Raw genomic sequence first — 25792 nt, 5'->3', positions numbered from 1 at the left:
GGGTCCTAAATTTACAGTGCCTTCAAATACCTCCCAGAAAAAAAAATAACATTTCTCTCTAGAGGAAGGCATATTATTCATCTCAGCCCCATATACTTATAAATGATTTTCCTGTACACTGACCAACACACAATCAAAGATAACCAGGCAAACTATAAAACCATGAGAAAGAACCCATAGAACTAATAGATATGAATGAGTTCTCTTTCCCTCAGCTCTGAGACCCTGTTGAGATTAAAAGTAACCTAGTTAGTTCTTCTGGGACTACCACCCTTGGATTTGACCAGCCCTATCTATAATATTGTTCCCAACAAAGTGGGAGCCTCCATTCTCTAACCAAGTAGCTCAGCTCCCATTACTCCCTAAAGGACACCTCCAGAATCTGAGTATATGATCCCAGTGGTAGCCTTGTGCTTTCATCACAGGGAAACAGTTTCACAAGTTTGTCCCTGTGAGAAGGTAGGATCACTTCCACCATAAAGACAACAGTGCTTCCCTTTCAGACCACAACCCTCACATCACAGCCCCTCTTTTCCACTTTCTTCCTCCTCCTCAATCGTTCTGACCCTGCCTGCCCTCCCTCTTGATCAAGACTGCTCTCCTAATTAAAATAAACAAATGTCAGGAAGCAATTATTGCAGAGAAGGAGGCAGATGGTAGAATAGTGGCATTCTGGTTTTGCATTAAGCAGTAACTTGCTATCTCTTCAAAGTTTATGCACTTTAATTAAGCATCGTTATAGATAGGTTCGATGAGTTTTGGAGTGGGGTTTATCAAATTAGCTTCTTGCCGGGTTGACGCTGTGTGATTGCAAGAGGTGTTCCTGATGCAAACCTTGGCTGCCTGAGAGGGCCTGGGAGGGGAACAAAGGACAAGAAGCCCCAACCTCGCCCCCTGTATAGGCTAAAGGAGGGAGTGAAACTCTACTCACAGGAGCAGAAATAGTGAAATAAATAGGGATAGCTTAAGTGAACACTGAGGTAAGGAAGTAGATGTCCCACAAGCTGAAAGTCAGCTCTTCTCCTTCCTGTATGTGCTATACACAGGATTCTGGCCCAAGGGGAAGGACCAGAATCTTGGAGGTATGGAATACAGAGGTTAAATCAGACAGAGTTGGGTTCTAACCTTCCTGAGTTCCAACTAACACTGGATTGGGCAAATTATCTTACTCTTCTGTACCTCAGGGTTTTTGGGTTGTTTTTGTTTTGTTTTGTTTTGCTTTGTTTTTCCATTTGCAAAATGGAAGCAATAACAGCTAACAATTATTGACTACCCACTATGTGCCAGGCACTATTCTAAGCACTTTATGTGTTTACCTCATTTAATCCTTCTCCCAGCAATCCTAGAGGTAGGTATGATCATTACCCCATTTAACAGATGAAAGCCTGAGGCACAGAAAAGATAAACTTGCCCAAAGCCACACAGATGCTAAATGGAAGAACCAGAATTCCAACTAGGTGGCCTGGATCCAGAGGCCATGTTCACAAGTGGTCACAAAAACCACAAAGCAAAAAAGAAGTTATTTCCTACTACTCAGCAAGAAAATCAAATGAATCGCTGCCATATGCAACATGGATAAATCTTAAAAACAGTCCACTGAGCAAAACAAGACATGAGTATGATTCCATTTGTATGAACTTCTAAAAAAATCAGAGCCAATAAATAATGAGGAAAACTACATCAGTGGTTGCCTGGGGCCAAGGGTGGGAACAGGGATTGACCACAAAGAGGTACAAGGAAACCATCTGGGGGATATGGGAATGTTCTATATCTTGATTGTGGTGTTGGTTACACAAGTGTATATATTTGCAAATACTCATTGAACTGCGCACTTAAAATGGATGCGTTTACGGGATGCAACTTATATCTCAAACACATCTTTTAAAACCTATGTATGTAATGACTGAATACAAAAATATGAATGGCATTTATACTTGGGTGGTGGCATTCATTCAACAAATATTTATTAAGCACTTATTGCGTGTCAGGAAATGTGCCAGGTGCTAGTGACATATCAGTATAAACAGATTAAGTTCCTTTATAGATCATAGATTCTGTTGCGGAGAGAGAGATAATAAGCAAATACCTAAGTACAACAAATAACATGCCCAATGGTAAAAATAAAGCAGGGGAAGAGAAATTGGGAGTGCTGGAGGGTGCAATTGAAAACAAGGGACTCAGGGAAGGACCCCCACTGGGCAGCAAGGCATGTGTACAGAGATAGCAAAGTGGGCAAGGTCATGATGCCTACCATGAGAGCAGGCCCTCCCAGCCTCTGTGTTCCTCAGTCCTTCCCCTTGGTTCCACACCCAAAGGCTGCCTCCCTAGCACACATGCATCCCAGCTGCTGCCTCATATCCCGTAGGCTCTCCACACTCTACCTGCATCTTCTCCCACAGCCAGCACAGTCCTGCCCACCAAGCTCACCAGGCCCTCCTCTCCTCCCTCTGCTCATTCCCCTCACCCACATACACACACCTCCCAGGCAAAGCTTCACACCTTGCTTCACTCCACCTGCTTGGTTTAGAACATCTTGCCACCTCCCAGGTGCAGACTCACCTCCTTCAGACAGCCTCCATCAAGAAAAGAAAACCAGCCTTCTGGGGGCAAGGCTTGGGTGTTCCTAAGCTATGAGTGGCCCAAACAGATTGAGTGGAAACTGTCTGAGTGACTGTATTCCACATCCTAGGAACACACAAACACCATTCATGGGGTACTGAATCTTAGCACTGTTCATTAAGAGAAACTCCCTTGCTTCACTTCATAGGAATGGTGTGAGGATCTGTGGGGAGCAGACATGAAAGTGTTTGGGGAGAAAAGTCTCATTATAGAGAGAGAAACTCCTCCTTGGTATCAGGACACAAAAATGAACTTCCCCTGGGTAGTTTACAAAATAAGAAGAAAGGATATCTCCATTTCTGTGATCCACAGGCACTGTAAACACAGCATGTTCCAAACTGGCCTCATCAGCAACCAACTCCAAAATCTACAATCTCAATAAATGGCACCCCCAACCTCCCGATTGCTCAATATGAACTCTTCCTTCCCACCTGTCCACCCATCTGTCTCCTCACTCAATATGTACTCTTCCCTCCCACCTGTCCACCCCTCTGTCTCCTCACTGTCACTACAGTGGGTTAATCCCACCATTGTCTCTTACCTGAATGACTGAAATAGACTCTTAACTGGTCTCCCTGCAGTCAGTCTAATCCACTGGAACCGATGTGGTCTTTCTAAAAGTTGAGGCAGACTGCACAACTCCTTCCCTTAAACCTCTTCTATAACTACCTTTTGTTTTCAACATAAATTCCAAACTCTGATCTGGCAGACAAGGCCCTTCATTAGCTGCCTGCCTACCAACACGGTAACACAGCATGGGGCTCTAAGTATTAAGGTGAATGAATTCTCCAGTTCTCAGAGTTCTCCTCACTCACCCAGGATGAGAGACATAAATGAGAAAAAATCCATGCCATTGAGTACCTACAACTAGGAAATAAGGGTGTCACCATATGGAAACTCAAGTCTAGAGAAAATAAATTCATTCTACCATTGACTCATGTCTCTGCCAGTTGTCCTAGTTCATGTCTCTTTATTATAAAGTTCAAAATTGTCCTCTGACTCTGCATATCATTTAACAATTAACATAATATGATTAGAAAAAGACTGACACTGACCTCCCCCACCAATTCATCCTACTACTCAGAGAGTTAAGTTGTCTGTTTTTATCCAAACTCTAACCAAGCAACTTTAAGTACTTCAAAACCATCCAAGAATGCTGTCAAACATCTTGGCCAATCAAATATACCTAAACCATGACATACTGCACCATCCCAGTGAGACACTCAGATCAGGGGGAGAGGGAGGGGGAGAGACACTGGTTTGGGCAAGTGACAACTTGTCTAGACCTCCATTTCACATTAGTAAGTGAGGGAACTAATATAGAATTCTGTCCCCATTGTACTTGTCATTATGAGAGATACACAAACACAGCCCAATCAGTCCCTCCAGATGACATCAATCCTCTGGCATTCCCTGTTTTCAGTTTCTAAACACCAACCCCAATGGTCCTGAGATCCACTGGTGCTTTGGATGGCATACCCTACATACCTTGTGGTCCAAGGCAGTGGGCACCATAAGTAGGTTTCTTTCTATACCACCTTGTGCCCCCAAGTCTATCAAGGGTAAAAGAGCAGATGAAAGCTATTCCTGATCTATTCTATGACTTTAGCCCTTGTTATAAAATGGTCCTGTGAACTTCTGAGCCCCAGAAGCCTCAAGAATGTGAGAAGACTCAATAACCTATCAAGTCCTTGGGAGAATCGAAGTGACCCAGAACCATTACTCAGCACTCATTATTCCCATGTATAATATTTTAGATTTTACTTGCTAACATCTATTTTGTGTTACTTGCTAACATCTGTTTTCTGACTACAGTAATAATATAGGTACCTGTTAAAAACATTCAGAAATGATTAACATTAATCTTTATAGCCTTTTTCTTATGCACATATTATTTAATTGAGATCATAATGTACATACTATCTTATAGCCTGATTTTTTCCCTCTGCCATTAAATTACTTTAATGATTGCATAGCATTCCATTATCATCATTAATTTGACTCATTTCCCCTTGTAAGCACTTAGGCTATTTCAACTTTTTAGCTCTTAAAAATAAAATGATGACAAATATCTTTTAAAATATATATATATATATATATATATATATATATATATATATATACTTCTTTCCTTAGGGTAGAGATCTTGTGTTTTTGCATTACATTGATAAAGGGGAAATCAAAAAAGGCAAATAAAGGAAAACAAACTAAGGTGGCCAACATCTATTTTTCCTTACAGTCCCAATAAATCCATTTCTACATGCTCACGCTCTTTCTTAGAGCTGCTCAAAGATGAACCAATGAAATACCTTTCTTCTTTGTCTTATCACATTGGCAAAGATTAGCAAAAGTTCCTCATAAGAGTATTGGAAAATGTGTATTCTTATATATTGCAGGTGAAATGATAATATGGTCTAACCATTAGAGGGAGAAACAGTAATATTTCTAATAATAGAAAATTTAAGGTCTAAATATCTAACAATAAGGGATAAGTGAAATATATATATATATATATATATATATATATATCATGGAATATTTAAATAAAAGGTTAAAGAACATTTACTGACACTGATACATTCACATTATAATACTAAAAGCAGAAAAATAGCTATGTACAGCATATTTCATATCTGCAAAAAATAAGTGTACACAATTACACACACACACACACACACACACATCTGGGGGAAATCAACATCAAAATGTTAATAATGGTACGAGGTGGGAAAACAGTGATTTTTGCTTTGACCTCTGTGCTTTTCTAAGTTTTTGTTTGAGTTTTCAGTATTAATTGTGTATTATTTGCATTACAAACATACTGTGTGGTAATAAAAATGATCCAATTAGTGAACAAAATAAAATTAACTTGAGTTTCTAGACTGAAGGTCCAGCCCACCATGTCTCCTTTCTCAACTTCTCCATTTTTGACTGTACCCAAGAGGGAAAACAAGAAAAACAACACTAGCTAGAACAGAGCCTGTGACATTTCCCACCCAGTTCTGAAACTGAGCCAAGTCCCTGAGAAAGACTGGGATCAAAGAAACACATCAAACTTGGGAGCCCGAGCCAAACACCAGGCTCACGTCTAACCCGAAACAGTAACATCGGGGGAACACTTTCTCCAGCTCCAAAGTAATGAATATTCCCCCAGGCCCTAGGATGCCTCATTTCACACAGGGGGAGGCTGAAGCAGAGAGGAGGGGCCTCCCTCACACACCAGTCTCCCTCAGCACACCTGGTGCCTTGCACCTGCCCAGTAGCTCACAGCCCCAGGCCCCCAGGGCGTGCTCCACTCTTCTCAGACCTGCTCAGAACCCTCTCTCTGGACACAGTATCAGAGGAAACATCTCTCATGTGAAGAGAAAGGCACAGAGACCCAGATATGAACCTTTGCCTATTTGCATCTTCTTCAGAAATGTCTTCAAAGAGACCACAAGTCCCCACCCCAGCCAGGGACGTGGAGTAGGGGTCCTGGCCCACCCGGGGCTGTGTACTGGATGTCCCCACCTGTTGGCTGTGCAACTGTATGCAAATGTTTGACATCTCTGCACCTCCATGTTCTCTTCTGGGACATGGAGAAGAGTGATCCTATCTATCCCATCGGATTACTCTGCTGATTAAGTTGAATAATTCACATGGAGAATCTCACCCTGTGCATGCTCCATGGGAGTTGAAAACTGGTTCCATTTCCCTCTCTTGTGTTGTCCCTGGGACTCTTAGCTGACAGGGACATGCCTCTCACCCCCAGCAACCAAGTCCTCCCTCTCTGGATGTTAGTAGGAGGCCAGGCTTGATGTAAGGGATCTGTTTAACCTACTTGACCAACACAGATAGAACAAGAAGGTCCACCACTGTCATTTATTTTTCCCACCCAGCTGATTTTTCACAAGAATCTGAGATAAGAGTTGGGAGGTATGTTAAGGTTTCCTAGTTGAACCTCCCACCTTAGAGCCCTGACAGGTGACCTTCCAGGGAGCCACCAAGTGGTACCTTCTGATTATGGTCAGCCCAAGCCCTTGACAAACGTCCCACCATTTTACTCTAGACATCCCCAGAAACAGTAAAATAATGTGGCAACATCTTTAACTGACAGGGGATCTACAAAGTCCTTCTGCAGAGGCTAATTTCAATTTCTTCATTTCACATTTCCTTTTAATTTTAAAAATGTTGTCAAATCCTCTCTGGCTGAAGACAGGCACAGGTGTTCCTTGCATTTTCAGGCAGAGAAATGGAGTCACGCTGTTTTCAAATCACCCAGTCTATTTTTTATTTATTTCAGAGAGGAAGGGAGAGGGAGAGAGAGAGAGAAACATCAGTGATGAGAGAGAATCATTGATCCGTTGCCTCCTGCATGCCCCCTACTGGGGATCTGCAACCTGGGCATGTGCTCTGTTCAGGAATCAAACCGTGACCTCCTGGTTCATAAGTTGAGGCTAAACCTCTGAGCCACCCCACCAGCAGGGCCTCACCCAGCCTTTTGTTTCCCTTCTACTCCACCCAGGATGGCACTCTACTCTTCCATCCTGGAAGCCAGGATGAGGCTCATCCGAGGCAGCATCACACCTCCCGAGATAATGGTGGAAAAGGAGGTTCAGGGGCGATAAAAGGGGAGCTGCTATGGGAGTTTCCTCTATTCTGAGCTGCATCTGAATTTGCCACCCATTCTTCCCCCTGACCAGGGCCCTCGCCTGACCTGGGCCTTAGAGGTCTTTGTTGCTGTAACCTGCTTCCCCCCCACCCCTGGTGACCTCACTCAGAGGTTTTAATGCTGCACCCCAGTCACACTTTCTTCCTGGGCCGCCTCAGAGCCATGAGTTGCACCTCTGAGAAGGAGGGAGAGCAGTCTGTGAGTGTCTGACAATGTCACAGTCTCTCTGGCTCTGCCTAGCGCAGCCGTGGGCAAACTACGGCCCGCGGGCCGGATCCGGCCCATTTGAAATGAATAAAACTAAAAAAAAAAAAAAAGACCGTACCCTTTTATGTAATGATGTTTACTTTGAATTTATATTAGTTCACACAAACACTCCATCCATGCTTTTGTTCCGGCCCTCCGGTCCAGTTTAAGAACCCATTGTGGCCCTCGAGTCAAAAAGTTTGCTCACCCCTGGCTAGGGCCATCTCTCATCAGCCCCAAGCTCCCTTCCCAAGATGCTATTTCTCCTGCACCTTCTGCCTCCAGCCCGAGACTTGTCAGCAGCCCCTGCATGTGGCAAACACTCAAGTTGGTTTGGCTTAAAAGGTCAATTGCAGCAGATTTGTACGTGTTCTCTGCCTCTGATGCCAAAGTCCCAAGAAAGCACAAGAAGTACAAACCGTCCTAGATGCAGGAACCCCTTCTCTCACCCCCGCTTCTCACTCCCCCACAGCACCCCTTGCCTGCACAGTGTCCTCAGACAAGGAGGAATGCTGCACACTGGGTGTTTCTCCACCGTCTTCCCTGCCACGGCTCCAATACTTGGCACACGTATCCATTCAGGTCACCCAGTGGGAGCCATCAGTGCATGAGCCCCAGAAGGCTCAGGCTCAGGGAGACCTGGGGCTGTGAATGACCTTTGGTAGATTAACCTCTGTCCTCCACAGGCTTGGTGGTGTAGAGAAGTTAGCCCGGTCCAAAGTCAGGATGCCTACCTGGCTACATTCTTGGGAAGTCATTCCTATTAATGAGGCACCTGTCCTAAAATGCTGTTTTCCTATCAGGGTCCAGGGCTGTCAGTGCCCTGGGAGATTCTTCCAGATGGTCAGCAGGCTGTCGCTTTCAATATTAATGCTTAAAATGTGACAGCATCAACACTTCTGTTTTCAGCATGACGTAACCATGGCCTTTTCTTGGGACATCTTTGAGAAGCGTGGTGTGTCACCATAAGAAGGAACCTCAGCAGGATCCAAACCCATCCTCATTGCACAGACGAAGAACCTGAGCCTGGGAGCCAGGAAGAGGCTTGCCACAGCCCAAGACACTAGTGGATGGTGGGGCCAGGACCCCATTGCAGGATCTCATTCAACTACATCTGACCCCCTTAAGGAAACACCTGCCAAAACCCATTATCAAGTCATAGATCACCTCCCACACAACTTTTTTGTGTGACATGGGTGGGTGGAGTTGCTTGACCTGGGGAACTTTGCCTGAAATCACCAGAGAATGGCTATTGTTAATCGGATTATATCCAAAGCGGATTTATTGAGTATAGTTCTCATTCCACAATAGGAAGCCAGCATGTTCAGGAGTTTCTCTCACCCTGAGAGCCATGGCTGTCTAGGCCATCACACCACCACTTACCCTGGCTCACACTACAGCTGTGATTCTCAACCATTAGTGGGACTCAGGATCACCAGGAAGGTGATTTAAAACACAGCTTGCTGGGCCCCGTCCCCAGAGTTTCAGAGTCAGAAGTCTGGGGTGGGACCCAACAATGTGCATTGCACACACGTCCTCAGGGGACCCTGGGATCCATGCTGAGACGTGCACTTGAGTTTCCCTAGGATTGCCACTCCATTTCCATGGGCTTCCCATCCCCAAGCTGCACGTTCACAACTAACACACCCTTCCACGGCTACAGCCTTATCTGATGGTTCTGCCCAATTAAGATGACTGGCTCCTGCTACAACATAATCGATTGGCCCATTAACAGATGGCTGGAGATTCAGGCTGGCCCCCTTCCCAAGACTGCCTGCCATTGTGCACGAAGTTCCCCCAATCCAGACAGAACAGATGAACCAGCGAGGAGCTTCCAACCACCATCCTCACAGCAAACGTTCCTGAAATGTCTCCCCTTTCACCTGCTTTGCCAGGGATTGCTGGACCCCAGGAGTTATCACAATCTGGTGGAGGAACCCCAAGGCAGCCCACACCCTTGGTCTCCTCCATCCGTCCCCAACTTGCAGGGCTTTGCTTCATTTCCAGAAGCAGCTGGCACTCTCCTGTTGCAGGTACAAAAGTCTATGACATCCCTCCCAGGGGGACAGACACTCCTACATAATGTATTTTGTCCCCGGCTCAGAGCAGGTGGGGTTGCCTCTGTCTCAGAAAGGGCATGGCAGCTGCTCATGTCAACAGGTGTCCTCCAGCAAGGCAGCCCTCTGGGCTCAGCAGACCTCCTGGGACACTGGGATGCTCACTGGGACGCAGCCAGAGTGAGGAAATGAGAACCCAGCTGAGGTCCCAGGCCCAGGTGTCTATTAACCAATAAAGTAGCAGAGGGGTTTAAGAGCATGGCCATGTGGTCAGAGAGGCCAGGATCATGGTCCACTCACCTTGGGCTAGCCATTTGGCCTAGGGATAGTCACTTACGTCATTATCTATACTCCAGCCTCCTCATATATAATATGGAGAAATAATGATACCTGCCTCAAGCTCTGTTCATAACAATAAAGAGATGCCTGTAAAATGCTTAGCAGAGCACCTGGCACAATAGCTGTTTGCTACTCTTACTATTGTTATGATCAAGGAAACCCAGAAGGCCCTACGCCTGCTCAAACTGCCACATTTCAAAGGCCTCAGGGAGTGGGCCTCATGTTCAACAAGGACCCTGGTGGACAAACTGGCCAGATGCCTCTGTGAGCATCCCAGGGCCTATTCACTCTGCACCCAATCACCAGTCGCTCTGGCCAGGATCTAGCATCTTGGCCTCTCACTAAAGTTCATTTTTTTAAGTATATGTTTTTAATTTATTTCAGATAGAGCAGTGGTCAGCAAACTGCGGCTCGCAGGCCACATGCAGCTCTTTGGCCCCTTGAGTGTGGCTCTTCCACAAAATACCAAGTGCGGGCGTGCACGTACAGTGCGATTGAAACTTCGTGGCCCATGCACAGAAGTCGGTATTTTGTGGAAGAGCCACACTCAAGGGGCCAAAGAGCAGCAGTTTGCCGACCACTGAGATAGAGGAAGGCAGAGGGAGAGAGAGAGAAAAAAAACATAATTAACAGAGAAATATAAATGAAGAGAAAGAATCATTAATTGGCTGCTTCCTGCACACCCCCCACTGGGGATCAAGCCTACAACCTGGTCAGTGCCCTGACTGGGAAGTGAAACAGTGACCTCTTGGTTCATGGGTCAATGCTCAACCACTGAGCCACACCGGCCAGGCTCCCTAAAGTTCATTTTAAGCTACAGTGCAGACTCTGACAACATGCTCCTGCTGACCTCAATGCTTTGCCCATTTCTGGCATCACTAGAACTTTTCTTGGTATCAGGAGTCCTTTCCCAAAGCCCGGGATCAGCCAGAGGGTTTTTCCCTCCATAAGCATGACCCAGACACACCCACCCCCTGGCCCCAACAGGAGTCTGCCAGCGGGAAACCAAGCTAAGGAATAGTCCAGGAATTCTCTCCAACTACAGGAAATGAGCCAACATTTGAAGTTTGACTGGAGCAACTTGAAATGAAACACAGCTCTAAAACCTGCTCCCCACTATCCATCTGAGAGCATTCTATTCTGCAGCCCTCACTTCAAGGCTGTGGGGCAGAGGATGTGGACCATTTAATATATTTTATTTGCAGGAAACAAAGACCCCCTCCAACTGTAGTTAAGATAGGGGCTTGTCGGGAGAAGAGGCTAGGACCACAAAGCCATTAGCAAAGGAAATCTTTATACCCTCTTTTCTCTTTTTTTCCCCTTCATGTCATGGCTGCCTTACTTTTGGTTCATGCTCCATTCTCCTCTGTCTGTTGGTCATCATCTCCTAACCTCAGTTAAATCATGGTCTTTGAGCTCAGGTCCAACTCAGTTTCCCAATTCAAGCTCCTGAGGGAGCGGGGCCATCAGCTGACTCATCTTTCTTAAGCACTCAACTGCAGGACAGAACGTGGCTGGGCAGGCATGGGCCCTCATGCCTGATACAAGCCAGATCACAAGATACAAAGCAGGGCTACTGTCCCATCAAATCAGCAAGGTGACCAGAAGGGCAGCTGGGAAGAGGGTGTGGCTGAGCCAGGAGGGGAACAAAAGAAAACCACACTCATGTGCCAGGCAGAATGCAGGCCAGCAAAGCACTTCCCTGCCCAGAGCTGTGCCAAGACCTTAGCTTTGTGACTAGTATCATAGCAGCCCAAGGACAAATGTGATGAGCAGAGCCTTGTTTGGGAGCTTCCAAAAGTGGGCACAGATTCCATCTGGGTCCTATTCTTTCCTCAACTGAAAACATTTCCAAATGTCCCTTCTTCTGGGTTAGAAGAGGTATGAGGTGGTTCATGGTTGTTGTTTTTAATACACGGGCAGTGCTCAAGCGATGTTTCAGAATGGACAATAAGAAAGGATGGAGGGGGGGAAGGGATCAAATGAGGCAACCACATCTGCTACAGATTGGAGGTGATTTATAAGCCGTCCCCTGTCCTCCCTGACCTGAGCAGGAAAGGAGGATGGAATGGGAAGAAAATAACCCCAGTGATGTCTCAAAGAGAGAATGCTGGATCATGGGTACCCAGGCAAGGGGGGGCATGTCAGAGCCAACCAGGCTCCTCTCACCCAATGAGGGGAAGGCAAGACTGTAAATACCACCCAGTATAGCCCCAACCAGGAAGGAAACAAGGGTCCTCATACCCTCTCTTTCCAGCCTGTCTCCCAAGCCTTGGACTCTGTAGAAGTGGCCAGAAGCCCCCAGCAGTGCCCAAAACAGCAAGAAAAAAAAGTGAGGGAAAGGCCCAGCCTGCCCATGTCCTAGGAGTTCTCCAGGTTGAGCTAAGGCACAATCTAGCACCTCCCTGGCTATTGGACATGAGGGTTTGGGCAGTCACAGGAACTGTGGCCAACCTGCGAAATCCTGCTATGCAGCCTTACAGAGTTGGGTGGAAGCTAGAAGAAGTGAAAAGGAGGGGAACAGGGAGAAGAAAGGCCAGCATAGGATTGAGCTCCATGAAAGCAAAAGGTCTTCCCCAGCACCCAGCTAAAGGCAGAGGCAGCCTCCTATACCGAATTATGCATGTGTGTACTGGGCAAACAGGCCGACTAGTGAGGGCCGAGGTCTGCTGGATCATTTACATGCTGGCTATGGCATTCATGGAGCCTTTGGCAGAGTTCAAAGGAAAGAGCTGGAGAACAGACGTTCAAGACATAAGCAAACTGCTACACTTCTGCAGTTTCTGGTAGGTGGGGCAGAAAGGTCTCCTCAGGCAATTACGCAGACTGGTGCCAAAATATGTGTGCGTGACACGCGGCTCCCACTGCCTATGACACACCCTCCATCCCTGAATCTCAGCCTCCCACTCACCTGGCAGGCTCCTTTAAAACCAAGGCTGGCCCTAACTGATTTGGCTCAGTGGATAGAGCGTCGGCCTGCGGACTGAAAGGTCCCAGGTTCAATTCCGGTCAAGGGCATGTACCTTGGTTCCGGGCACATCCCCGGTAGGAGGTGTGCAGGAGGCAGCTGATCAATGTTTCTCTCTCATCGATGTTTCTGACTCTCTATCCCTCTCCCTTCCTCTCTGTAAAAAATCAATAAAATATATTAAAATATATGTATATATTATAAAAAAAAAAAAAAAAAAAAACAAGGCTGTGTCACCACCTGGAGAAGGCCTGACCTATACCCCCAAGTTGGGTAGGTGACCTTATTGGTGCTCCTTCGGTAACCTATGGCTGCCTTCCTTGGAGTCCTCCAATTCATCCATCCGTTCACAGCATTTCTTCCAAAGGGAAGCCTCCTCCAACACACTCAAATAAGACAGACCTCCCTACACATCTACCTCATAGTTTTATCCAAGTCAGTACTCAGATTTTCAGTACTTATGTACCTCTCCTAGCCCCCGAATGTAAGCTTCATGAAGAAGAGGATTTGTTGGGCCTTTACCACTCACTGTACCCCCTGAACCTACCACAGTACCTGGCCTGCACTGAAACTCAACAGATAGTGACTTAATAAAGGAATAAATCAGTCCTATAACAACATATTATGGTTATATCAATTGTCTCTCTTCTCACCTGGGTTGTGAGATCTTTAAGGGCAAGGATAGTATCTAATTGGTCTTTTCTCCTCAGCACAAGAAGCAAGGTGGGGTCAAGCATTTCTGGCTCCTGTGGGTGAATATTTCCCATCACCATGATGAGCCAAACAGCTCACCTCATTTTGTTCTTTCACAGTACTTAGCATCATTCCTAACCCATAGCAGGTGCTCAGCATCTGTTTTCAGATGATTTACCTTTTAAGGAACCTACACCTAAGGCTGGGAATGTATCCTCTATGCCAAACAGTGACAAGTATGCCCCTGAGTGGCCGTGACACTGCCAAGCAGTCCTTCGTGGTCACCAGGCATGGACAAGGGCAGTGTTTCGAACAAAAGGAGCCTGCCTGTGAGGTAGAAGACCTGAGTGTCAGTCCTCACCCTACACTTTCTGGCTGGGTGGCACGGGAAAAGCATCAAATTCCTTGGCACGTATTTGTATCATCTCTAAAAGTGGGGGAAGTTCCCCCTAGCCCCCAGGCATAAAGTCCACCTTCCCATGGTGTGGTAACTGAATACGACAGCCAGTCACACAGACCCAAGTTTGAATCCCACCTTCTCTGATTTTCAGTTGTGTGACTTGAATAAGTGACTTGATGAGATTTGACTTCAGTTTCCTCATCTGTAAAATAGGGCTAATAATAGTTTTCATGGATGGAATAAGATGATGCATGCAAAGGACTTTGTTACAAATGAGCACAGTTAGCAGTTTATTGATGGTAGAAGGTTATAATGGAAAGACCATAGGTTTGGACTGAGAAGATCTACTCTGGTTAGTGGAGTAATAATGGGCAAGCTGGGTTGTAAGGTTCAGTTGACTCATGTGGAAAGTGGAGGAAACAAAACCATCTCTCTCGCTCTGGCCTAAGTCTCTCCCACCCAGGATACATGCATTTACTGTTCCCAGCAGTGCATCCCCCTCCCCAGCTTTTCTGTGGCTTTCCCATCATTCAGATCTTATCTGAGCTCAGATGTCATCTACTCGATGGCTTTCCCTGCACCTCTCCAATGTCACCCACCTGCCCTATATTTATTTTATCTCCTTCCTGGAAGTCACTTCTGTCTGAAATTGTCTAATGTTTGTGTTTATTGTCTAGCACCTTTCTTATTAGAATCTCAGCTGTATGAAAGCAGAAAACCTGGTCTGCCCTATACTCAGCTGTATCCCCAGAGCCTAGAATGCTGCCTTGCACACGTTAGGGCTCAACACCACTGAATGAATGAAGTCAGGAAGGAAGGAAGGAAGGAAGGAAGGAAGGAAGGAAGGAAGGAAGGAAGGAAGGAAGGAAGGAAGGAAGGAAGGAAGGAAAGAAGGAAGGAAGGAAGGAGTGAACCAACATCCTCTAGGATCACTGTGAAGAAACAAATGAATAATGCAAGTAAAAGTGCCTAGCACAGTGCCCGGTACATACTAGCCCCTTTATGTTAATTTCCCTTGCTTTTCCAGGGAACTAATTTTTAAGCACTATAGTCCTTAAACATTATCTCAGCTTGGAATTTTAAAACTTGCTTAAATTGAGCCAAGGTTACCAGACGGAAGACAAAAAGAGTGGGGAGGGGGAGTCATAATTAACCTCCACACGCAGATCTCTACCAAGCGCTTAACACCTCCAAAATGTCTGAGCAACTGAGCCTCCCAGGATCCCCTGAGTGCTCCGGAAGACAGGTCATCAATTGAGCTACTTCTGCATCTGCACACGTTGCAGATCAGACACAAAGACAAATGATGCTCAGTCCAGTGCCAAGGGGTCAGCGCCAGCCAGGGTATAGATTGCAGGCTGGACCCCTGAGAGGACTCAAGTCTAAAATGTAGGCCCAGTCTGGTACTGACCAGGATGGGGACCAATATAATTACCCTAAGATGCTGGAGGATCCTGCTCTATTCTGCAAGTGCGGCCCCCTCCACTTAGCCACTTATCGCTGGAGCCCTTCTGTTCATTCTGGGTCATCTCTCCTATCCTCCCTTTAGTCCACCCAAGTTGGGTGGCTCTCTTACTCTACCCAAGGTCCCAGGCCAACATGATAGATGAGTCTGTCTTCCCATCTTCTTTCAGATGCTGCCAGACTATTGCAGGTCAAGCAGCATGACCACCAGCAAGCAAAGGTAGCAATGACCTCACCTTGCCCATACATTCAAGCCATTGAGCTTCAGCTGCTCCAAAGCTGAAAGGTAGCACATCAGAGGTCAAGAGGTCAAAGTGGCTGTCAGGGCTCCATCTCTCCAAAGGGCCCTTTCCCAGTGGGCTGGGCTTAAACTCTAGATGACAGCCAGAACTCACAGCCCTGACCCTCTCCCAACTCTGCTAGACAAGACACGAGAAATGCCAGATGTGACCCCTGCCAGATGTGAACCTCCACTTAAAATGTCAAAAAAAATTTCCAGTTCTCTATGTGCAGATACCATATTGCCTATAAAATGCCAAAGCAAGGCCACAATGGAATTAATCTGTGGTTCTCACCACTGCACTCAGCCCATTACTCCCAGAAAACCATTATCGTGTGGAAGGAACAGACTGATATGGGTTGAATGCCAGGCCCGTGACCCAAACCCAGCTTGCATCATCTCCACTGGACTGGAGCACAGGCAGAGTCTCCTCTCTATTTCTATAGGTCAAATTCCAGACACAGAGGGGGAGAATTTGCCTGATGACCAGCTGCAGAAAACAGGTACTAGGATACCAAGTCAGCAGAAGAGCTTGGGTGAGGCAGGGAGACACAAAGAGGATGGCCCTCAAGCCACCACACATCAATGCCCCCAGTGCCTGGGGAGAGGGCTTTCTAAGGGCATAGGTTGACAGATAACCTCGAACTCCATCTTCTAGTCAGTTTGGCTGCAACCTTGACTCCTTCAGTCCCACTTACACTTGATACTCAAGTTTCTTAGTGAAAGAGAGAGCCAGTGCTGTTTACAACAGATTCCTGGGCAAGCCTGCACTTCCTAAATAGCTGCCCTGATTCTTTGGGATCCTTCACTTGGTGCTTTTCTAGCCTCCCCTCCTCAATTTTAAAGTTACTTAAACTATATTGAGTCCTAATGTCCAGCCAGACCAACTTGCTGTGTAACCTTATGAAATCCTTCACTCCTCGAGCCTCAGTTTATGTATCCCTAGAATGGGTGGTTAAATTGAACAAGCTCTAACATTTCACTTTAGCACTAATACTTTGTAATTCCATAATTGTTTGAAAGATAATCAGCTGGAGTCATCTGTAACAATGATATCCACATTATCAGAATTCAACCTGGATCTGAAACTTTCTGAAGTTTTCCTCAGCTTGGTAAATGTTTTGTAAGTCAATTTCTCCTCCCCACATTCTTATTCCACATAGAGGGGGTGGGTCAGGAAGGGAAGAGGCATTGGGCAGATTGAGAAGAAATTAGGAAATACTGCTGACTGGCATCTCCTTGGAAGGAAGAGAAAAATGTATATGTTCAGGCTCATTGGTTGACAGCTCCTGAGGCCTCTCCTACCCCTCCTTTTGCTGAAATATGTGAAATCTGCCCCAGTGGTCTGGAGCCATGCCATCCTCCCTGGGAGAGGAGATCTGGTGCCAAGCTCCTGATGGCTACTCACATCAACACCCTGGGAGTCGTCCTCCACACCACTCTCTCTCTCATCCTATATCCAATTCATCATCAATTCCAGCCAATGGTACCACCAAAATATGTCACAACTCTGCCAGTTGTCACCCATACCACTGCCCACACTCCATCTCTGGCACCTAGCACAGTGTCTGGACTCACTCTCAATAAAGATTTGTTGAGTGAATGGAGTCCAAGAAGACTTCTTTCTTCCTGAGAAACAGAACTAAGAGATAGGCTGTTTTTGCAAGGCAATAATGAGTTCAATATTTCCTGCCCAGCCAAAGAATAAATAAGCACATTCAAACCCTGCACCACCACACCACTGAGTTAAGAATTCCTCTCACCCTTCTTCCCATTCAGGTCTCAAGACTCAAGAGTGACAATGAAACCACAGGCATCTCTTCACTGTGCAGATAAGATCTGAGTGTAAGTATCAGTTTAACATCTGAACAGTATTAATTCCCAGGAGCCATCTCCTGCCCTTAGGCAGTGTAACAATATCCAAACAACACACACCCTCCACATGTGTCGCGCACACACACACACACACACACACACACACACACACACACACGCACATCATGCTTGGGGCAGAAGAAAGCAGGGCTATAACTCAGATCCCTCTCTGAGATAACATGGCTCCGCCCACAGGAACATTAAGAGTCTGTACCTCAGTCCACTGGCCTGACTGGAATGGTCTTCTCTTCATGAATGCAAAGGACAACCCTCCCACCCAACCTGCACCCATCACCAGGGCCAAATTCTCAGAGTTTGCACACAGCTTGAAGAGAAGAAGGGATGATCTGATACCCCTGCTCACCCCACTTTCTAGAACTCTGCATCCATCTACAGGGAGTCACTTGCTATAAGTGAGCTAGAGGTGGTCTGTGTGGCTGTCCGGTTTCCCTGCCATCACATCTGAAGATTTTCTTCATTATTTCACACTGGTGGCTCTACCTCCAAACTTCCAATCCCATTACACCCTCACTGGACATGTCTAGAAGTCAACCTCTCAGCCCAAGACACAGAACCAGGCTCTCACAGCCCATCTGGCCACAACTGTGGGGGCTGGGGGATCCCCACATGGGTCCTCTCCTGGAAAGTCCCAGCCTCCCCGCTCAGCTTTCTTGAATGCACTTCCATGTTGGCCCACCTGCCCCTTCGTTCTGACTGCTCTGGGGGCACATTGCATCATCGTTAGGTGGTTAAGCTCTGGAGTCAGACAGACTTGGTTCAGGTCTGTACCCTCTGAAGGGAGTAGACCCGAGGGATTCACATGACCTCGCCAAGGCTCCAGGCTCTGGTCTGTACAAGGTAAGTCACAAGGCCTGCCGCACAAGACTACATGGGAAGCCAATGAGTGAACTACTGCATGGAAAGCTCCTTCCAGACATCCCTCCTTACTCGCAGTCACTTTCGGCAGTTTTAGTTACCCACAGAACCATGTGTCTGGAAATATTAAATGGAAAATTCCAGAAATAAACAAATCATACATTTTAAACTGCTCACCATTCTGAGTAGCACAATGAAATCTCATGTCCTGGCTGTGAATCATCTCTTTGTCTAGTGTATCCACGCTGTATACACAACCTGCCCATTAATCACTTAGGAGCCTTCTTGGTGATGAGAGAGAAAGAGCAAGACTACATTCACATAACTCTTATTACAGTATCAATGTACATAAAAGCCTAAGCGACCATTATGACTGAACAACCGGAACAACCGGTCAACCAGTCACTATGATGCACACTGACCACCAGAGGGCAGACACTCAATGCAGGAGCTGCCCCCTGGTGGTCAGTGCACTCCCACAGGAGGAGCGCCGCTCAGCCAGAGGCTGGGCCTGTGGCTGGCGAGCACAGCTTTGGTGACGGGCGAGCACAGCTGTGGTGGCGGGAGCCACTCCGGACTCCACAGCAGCGCTACCGAGTGGTGGCAGCAGGCACAGCAGGCTGGGATGAGCGCAAGCGGCACATCACCATCTTGGGCTCCTCCCTGGACACCTGACACTTGGCGCACTGCTACATCCCTTGAAGGATGTCCGACTGCTGGTTTAGGCCGGATCCTGGTCTGCGGGAATCAGGCCTAAATCGGCAGTTGGACATCCCCCGAGAGGGTCTCAGATTGTGAGAGGGTGCAGCCCAGGCTGAGGGACTCCAACTCCCCACCCCTACCCCCATGCATAAATCTTTGCACTGGGCCTCTAGTATTGTTATAATTGTTCTATTTGAAGGGTTATAAATTAGTTGTTAATCTCTTACTGTACCTAATTTATGAATTAAACTTTATCATACATATGTGTGTATAGGAAAAAGCATAGTATAAAAAGGGTTTGGTAGTATCTGCAGTTTCAGGCATCCACTGAGGGTCTTAGAACATATCCTCTAAGGATAAGGGGAGACTACTAGATATAAAAGTGACTCACTGATGGAGGCCATATTCTTCCAATTCCTAGTCACACCCTTTCTACCAGACAACACTGCTGGTTGTCATTGTCCCTTTGACACCGGTTTCCTTACCAATACCCTTCTCTTGTAGAATGCCCCTCCCAATTCACTCCTCTCCCCAAGGAAAGCCTGAAGAATAGGCATCTAGGTGGTAACAGTGGTTCTTTCTGGGAGGTGAGATTCCAAGTGAGCTTCATTTTCTCCTTCATGCATTTCTCTGTTTTCTAGATTGTTTTTTCTGTGTCTGTTTTATTTTGTAGTATACATGGCACATGTATTCTTTGCTAAAATGAAAGAAAATATAAAGCTATTCCAAAAATTCCCAGGCCTTATTTCTAGAAGATAGTTCATGAAAGAGAACTAAGGGTGATGAAACATTCTCATTGGACCCTCAAGGTCTAGGCCATCCACGAAGCAGGTGTTCACCAAGTGCTCACCCCTTGTGAGGAGCCATGTGTGCACAAAACAAAGTCCCAGCCAGCCCTCAGGGTGACAGGTTCTATTCAGGTAGACAAACAATAAGCAACATAAACACCAATGTACTATGTCAGGTGATGTTAGATGCTATGAAAATTAAGTAAGGAGGGGGATGAGAGTGCTGGGAGGGAAATGCTATTCTGGGAAGGTGCTTGGGTTATGTTTTCCCAATGGGATTCATTTGTGCAGAGACCTGGGGAGGGAAACAGCCAGGACAAAGGCTTGGAGGCTGGATTGGGCTTAGCAACTGGAATTGCCCGAGCCAGGAGAGTAGGAGGAGAGGGGGATGGAAGGTGCTGGGCCTCCCAGGTCATGCTGAGGATTCAGGGCCTCTCAGGTCATACTGAGGATTCAGGGGGTCCCCAGTCATACTGAGGACACAGGGGCTCACTTTGAGTGGCATTGGAAGCCACTGGAGAATTCTGAGAAAGTTACATACCTTGACTTTCATCTTAAAGATCATTCCATTCTGCTGGGTGAAGAACAAAAAATGTAAGGAGTCAAGAGTGGAAGCAAGAGTCCAGTAAGGAAGTCAGTACAGTAATTCAGGCGAGAAGTGGTGGCAGTGGTTTGGATGACCAGAGTAAAGAGTGTGGTAATGTTCTTGTTCCATTTGTCAAGGGACAGCCTACAGGCTTTGCTGACAGATTAAACATGGGGCATGAGAGACAAAAGGAGTCCATGCAATTCTAAGTGTGCTAGGTGTAACTAGGAGGATGGAGTGGCTGATTCTAAAACAAGACTAGGCAGAGAAGGGCAGGGCAGGAAGTAAAAGATGTTAAAGCATGTAAGAGTTGATCAAATTAGTATACGACAAGCAGGTAGAGATGAGAATCAAGCAGGTGGTTCTATAAATTTAAGCTCAAGTGAGAGGTCCAGTCTGGACCTATAGTTCTGAGAGCACTAAACTGGGCAGTTTATCTACAATTCCTCATTTAATATTCTGAATCATTCTGTGGGATGGCTATGACTTTGTTCCTGTTTTTAAAATGACAAATCTGAGATTCTGAGACAGAAAGTGACTTGCGCCAAGTTTGAGCGCACAGAACAGACTCACTCGCATTCACAGCTGGATCTGTCTGATTCCACAGCATATGTCTCAGGCCTTTAAAAACTCCAGATTATAGTAACCACATGCCCAATAACGCAAGGAACATGACAGCCTGTACCTTCCATGTTCAGTAAGCTGAGCCCTTCTACCTATGAGGTCTGCAATTCTTCTTGTCGCCTGAACATCTGTGGCATCCAGGTCCCAGACTGATGTCTAGCTCTTATGCATGGGCTTCTGCTTTGGTTTCCTAATCCCTCCTCACCCCCCAATCCTCTAAGAGACCTGGAATCAGGCTCTAAACACTAGCCTACAGTACTGTAGCTCTATTTCCCCATCAGTTATTACTAGTCCTCTGCCTGGGCAGGCATTCAAGGTGTCTGCTCTTGGGAGGTAACCATGAGGTTGGAGATGCCATGACATTGACCTCAGATGGCTCTCCCCACTGTGGGACCTTGGTCAAATCATTTGACTTTTATGGCTCAGTTTTCTCAACTGTCAGAGCATGGAAGTTAGATAGGATCTTTGAGACTATGAACTATGTGGAAAGGGTGAGTGTTCCTGAATACAGGTATTTTACAGTGGGCTTTTGATCCTGCAGTTTCATTTTGAATCCTGGTTCTGATGCTCAGTAACTGGAGAGGCATGAGCAATTTAATCCCTCCATCCTATTCTTACATTTCTAAAATGAGGGTGACCATATCAACCCCACAGGGATGCCAGTAGCACAGTCATATGGCACATGGGTGTTCTCTATGGGATAGTTTTCTAAATATTCACTTTAGAAAAGTCCAACAGCACACAGTGAGATACATGGAAGTTCCCCAATTCCAGAGGCTTCCCTTCTTCCTTGGCACATGTAAAAGGTTATAGCATGCTCCACTCAGCCTTCTGATGACATTTTACCTCCTGACTTGACCTACCCCAAAACTTGACATCCTAACCTAACAGCTCACCCTTCCGTTCATCCTGGTCTTATTTCTTCAACTCCTACTCCCAAGAAGACCCTGGTAGAGGTATTAGGAGAAAAGGAGAAAGGTGAAAATAAATCTCCTTGCCTGTCCCATCCACCACCAGAAGCAGCAGCTTTCTACTAGCAGAATCAGATCAATACAAAATAAGAATGATCACCAGAATTACTACCATGCCCATGGCTCCCATATAACAGGCAGAACCACAAAGTGCTGTGAAGAGTGGAATAGAGTGTGGATCTGGTGTCAGACCACTTGGTTTCCAATCCTGGCTGGACCAACTACTAGTTAGATGGCCTTGGACAAGTCACTTGATTTTGAGCCTTCCTCAGCTACAAAAATTATGTCATCCCCTCTGATTTATAGATAGGAACACTTAGCCTCGGGATATAAAGTATGTACTCAGGAATAAATAACAAGGATGGAATTACCGGAAGTCCGCGTACATCTATGTACATGACCCCAAAGCTCATGCTTTTCTCACGACATCTTGATACCCAGCGCACTGCAGGCTTACATCTCACTTAACTTGCTGAGAGGCCTTAGGCAAATTACTTAACCTCTCTGAGATTCCATGTATCTCATATATAAAGTGAAGACCTCTGCCTGCCTCAGGGGCCATCGTGGGGACCTGGATAGCCTGTGAACAACTTGGGCACGGTGTGTGCATGAAGCAGTCCCTCTGTGACTTAGAGATCCATTCTCACTGCTACCTCGGGGATAATTCAAATTAGAAACATTCATATGTCCAAGGCAGTCCTGGAACAAGTAGGTCCTCCATAGCTGTTCTCCGCAACTTAAAAGCCATATCCAAGACGATATGCCTATGAATGACAAAGCTAATATTCACACACAACTCTTTGCCCCAAGTCTATGGCTCAGCCAAGCCATCCAGAGACCTGAGAGAATCATGCTCCCACCATTAGCCTGCTCCCTTATTCCTCCTACCCCAGCTCAATTTTCAACTACCTAAACAGATTCTCACACAGCAGAAAAAATCACCAAGTCAGAAAAGCCCCCTTTTGCCAACTCAGTGCAGGATCCCCTAGCAAAAATGCTTCCGCCTCCATTCCAGAGAACAGGAAGAATAGCATCCTATTGACATCCTAAGGCATGAAACAAATTAATTCTCCAAACACAGTCCAGAGCACATATTGGCCCAGTGAGGGTCAGCTAAATACACACAGAAACCAACACAGCAATTCTGAAGCCATTAGATCCCTGAGGAAACGGTGGTGCTGAGAAGGCACCTATCAATCAAAGCTGATCCTGGAGGAGCCGTGCATGTACACACTGCCAAAAGAATTAAAAACTCAAATCCATACAGCATGAACTCAGGTTCCTGTACCTCAGGCTCTGCCTGGGACACAGCACCCTTCAGAGGTATTTTGCAAGAAGCACCAACCCTCAGACTTCCCCTAAAAGATACTTAACCCTTTTTCTCTGACTGACAGACCACAAAACAATGTTGACAGATGAAAACTGGTATGGTCCTTCATAGTTACCCTCTTGTTCTGCCTTTTCCCCTTCCTATCCAAGTGCCAGGATGAGTCAGATGTACCCACATGGACTATATTCTGGACCTGGCTCAGCAGAGCCAGTCAGCCAGGAGTGTCCTCCTTGTCCCTAGTTCTGCCAAATTCAATTATTTCTCCATACCACCTGCAGAGTTTTGCTCCTACAACAAAAGTGAACAAGCCACTCTAATTCATCCCATGCTTCCCAGGACACACAGACTAAAGTCCAAAAGCCTTTGCCCACTATCCTACAGTTCCCAGCATCCACTGCAACTCCCACCCATGAAGAAGCAGCCACATGCTTGGGATGGGATGGCTCCACCCTCAGCTCCAGGGGCATTCCATTCTGATTGGTTCAGAGAAGGGCATGTGACCTAAGTTGTTCCAACCAAAATGAACTCCAAGACTTGTTCAGTAACTTGGGGAAGAGAAGTACTCTCTGGCTCTTAATGGTGAGGTGTGTTGGCCTGAGTTCTAGAGTGGCCGAGAGATTTTACTACTATGGACAGAGCCAGCCTGAGCCCCTGATAATATCGGATACCCCCAGACTGAAACAAAGCTGAGGTCCATTCTCTAAAATGCTAGTTATATAAACCCAACCCTCCCCCCCAAAATATTATCTCTATAGTTAAGCCAGATTAAGTTGGGTATCCCGTGATAAGGATCATCCTAACTGAAACACCTACTATTCCTTCCAGGTTCTTCAAAAAAGTGCCTGAACATACTTCTCCAGCCCCCTCTCTCACTCAGTCCTCCACCCACATGCTCTAAAGGTTAGTTTCCTGTGTACTGAGGAGAAGTCCTCAGTTTCTTTCCTTTCCTCATGCCATTCCCTTGGCCTGTCACCCTTAGTCTTTCTCCCCATCTGCTGGTGTTGTTCTTTATGAATTCCACCTTTGCAATGAAGCCTTCCTCACATCCCCGCCCCCGGCAGGGTATAGGTGTCCCCTCTAAGGAAACCACCATATTCTCCGTGGAAACCCCCATCCTCTCCCTGGAAATACACATGATCCCTTCTATTCCAGACCCAGGCCTCCTGCTAAGATTATATACATTCATGAGGCCCTTCACTAGAGAATGCCAACCATTACTTTCCTCTGCACTAAACACAATGCCCTAGGTAAAGGAAGTACCCAGTAGATGTTTGCAAAATGGAATTTGTGGAAGTCTGCACCTGGCCAGCGTGGTCTGTGAGTAGTGTTGGCTTTCCAGAGGCATTTTTCTCTCTCATCTCCCAGACCTCTGTGGACCACAGATGCACATTTTGAGAGATGATGGCCTGGGGAACACTATGGACAAGGAAGGGGTGGGAGATCAGTAGGGGATCAGCAAAGCAAAACTGCACTGCAAACCTCCTTTAAACATAATATTCAAACTTCAGCAAGCCACTGGAGTCCCTTCATGTGCCCACAAGGGCTCTCTCTGAACCACTTCTATCAGATCCACCCCCAACCATTGTGAAACTCTCCCTAGCTCAGCTCCCCAGGTTTCAGTCCCAGCTGTACCATTAACCACTTGTATGTCCTTGGGCAAGTCATTTAACTGCTCCTGGCCCTCATCTCTACATTGAAGAAGGTAAACTAGCCATGCTCTAACATTCCACCCACTCTCTAAGACGCTAGGATTCTATGTAAGAAAATTGATTTTCTACTTTCCCAACCCCTCATTTGGAGAAATCCAAGACTCTAACACTAAAAAAGAGTTAGAGTTTTTCCCACCCTGTAAGCTTTCTATCTCTTTCCTATTTCCTAGGTAAAGGGACATATTTTCCCCCAAGGAGGCTAACATGGTGCCTGCCTTAGGTGCCAAGGAGAGAGAGGTTTGGCAATCCTCCCTTCCTTCTTAAAACATAAAACCTAAGATGGCAAAATTTTCCAGCTGCCTCATTACACCCAAAATCTAAATCTGGAAGCTCAACACCATGAGTAGCTGTTGTGGAAAAGGGTTCATGATGCATCTTTACTAGTAGGTGAAAAATCAAGCTAGTGTGACAGCTTCCTAAACATGATTCCCATGCCTGGCACAGAGCGGGCGCTCAATTAGTATTTGCTAAATTAGTGAATGGACTTCTTTTCAAACAAAATAACACACCCTGGATTGTAGATGCTTATAAAATTAAGCTGGAAAGACAGCAACCAAATTTTCCCATTAGTAATTTCTGGAGGGGGTACTTACAGGTGACTTTTTGTTTTGGGT

The sequence above is a fragment of the Myotis myotis genome, unplaced genomic scaffold (assembly GCF_014108235.1).
Source record: "Myotis myotis isolate mMyoMyo1 unplaced genomic scaffold, mMyoMyo1.p scaffold_m19_p_1, whole genome shotgun sequence".
Classification (NCBI taxonomy): domain Eukaryota; kingdom Metazoa; phylum Chordata; class Mammalia; order Chiroptera; family Vespertilionidae; genus Myotis; species Myotis myotis.
The sequence above is the reverse complement of the archived record's forward strand: the minus strand, read 5'-3'. Positions refer to the sequence as shown.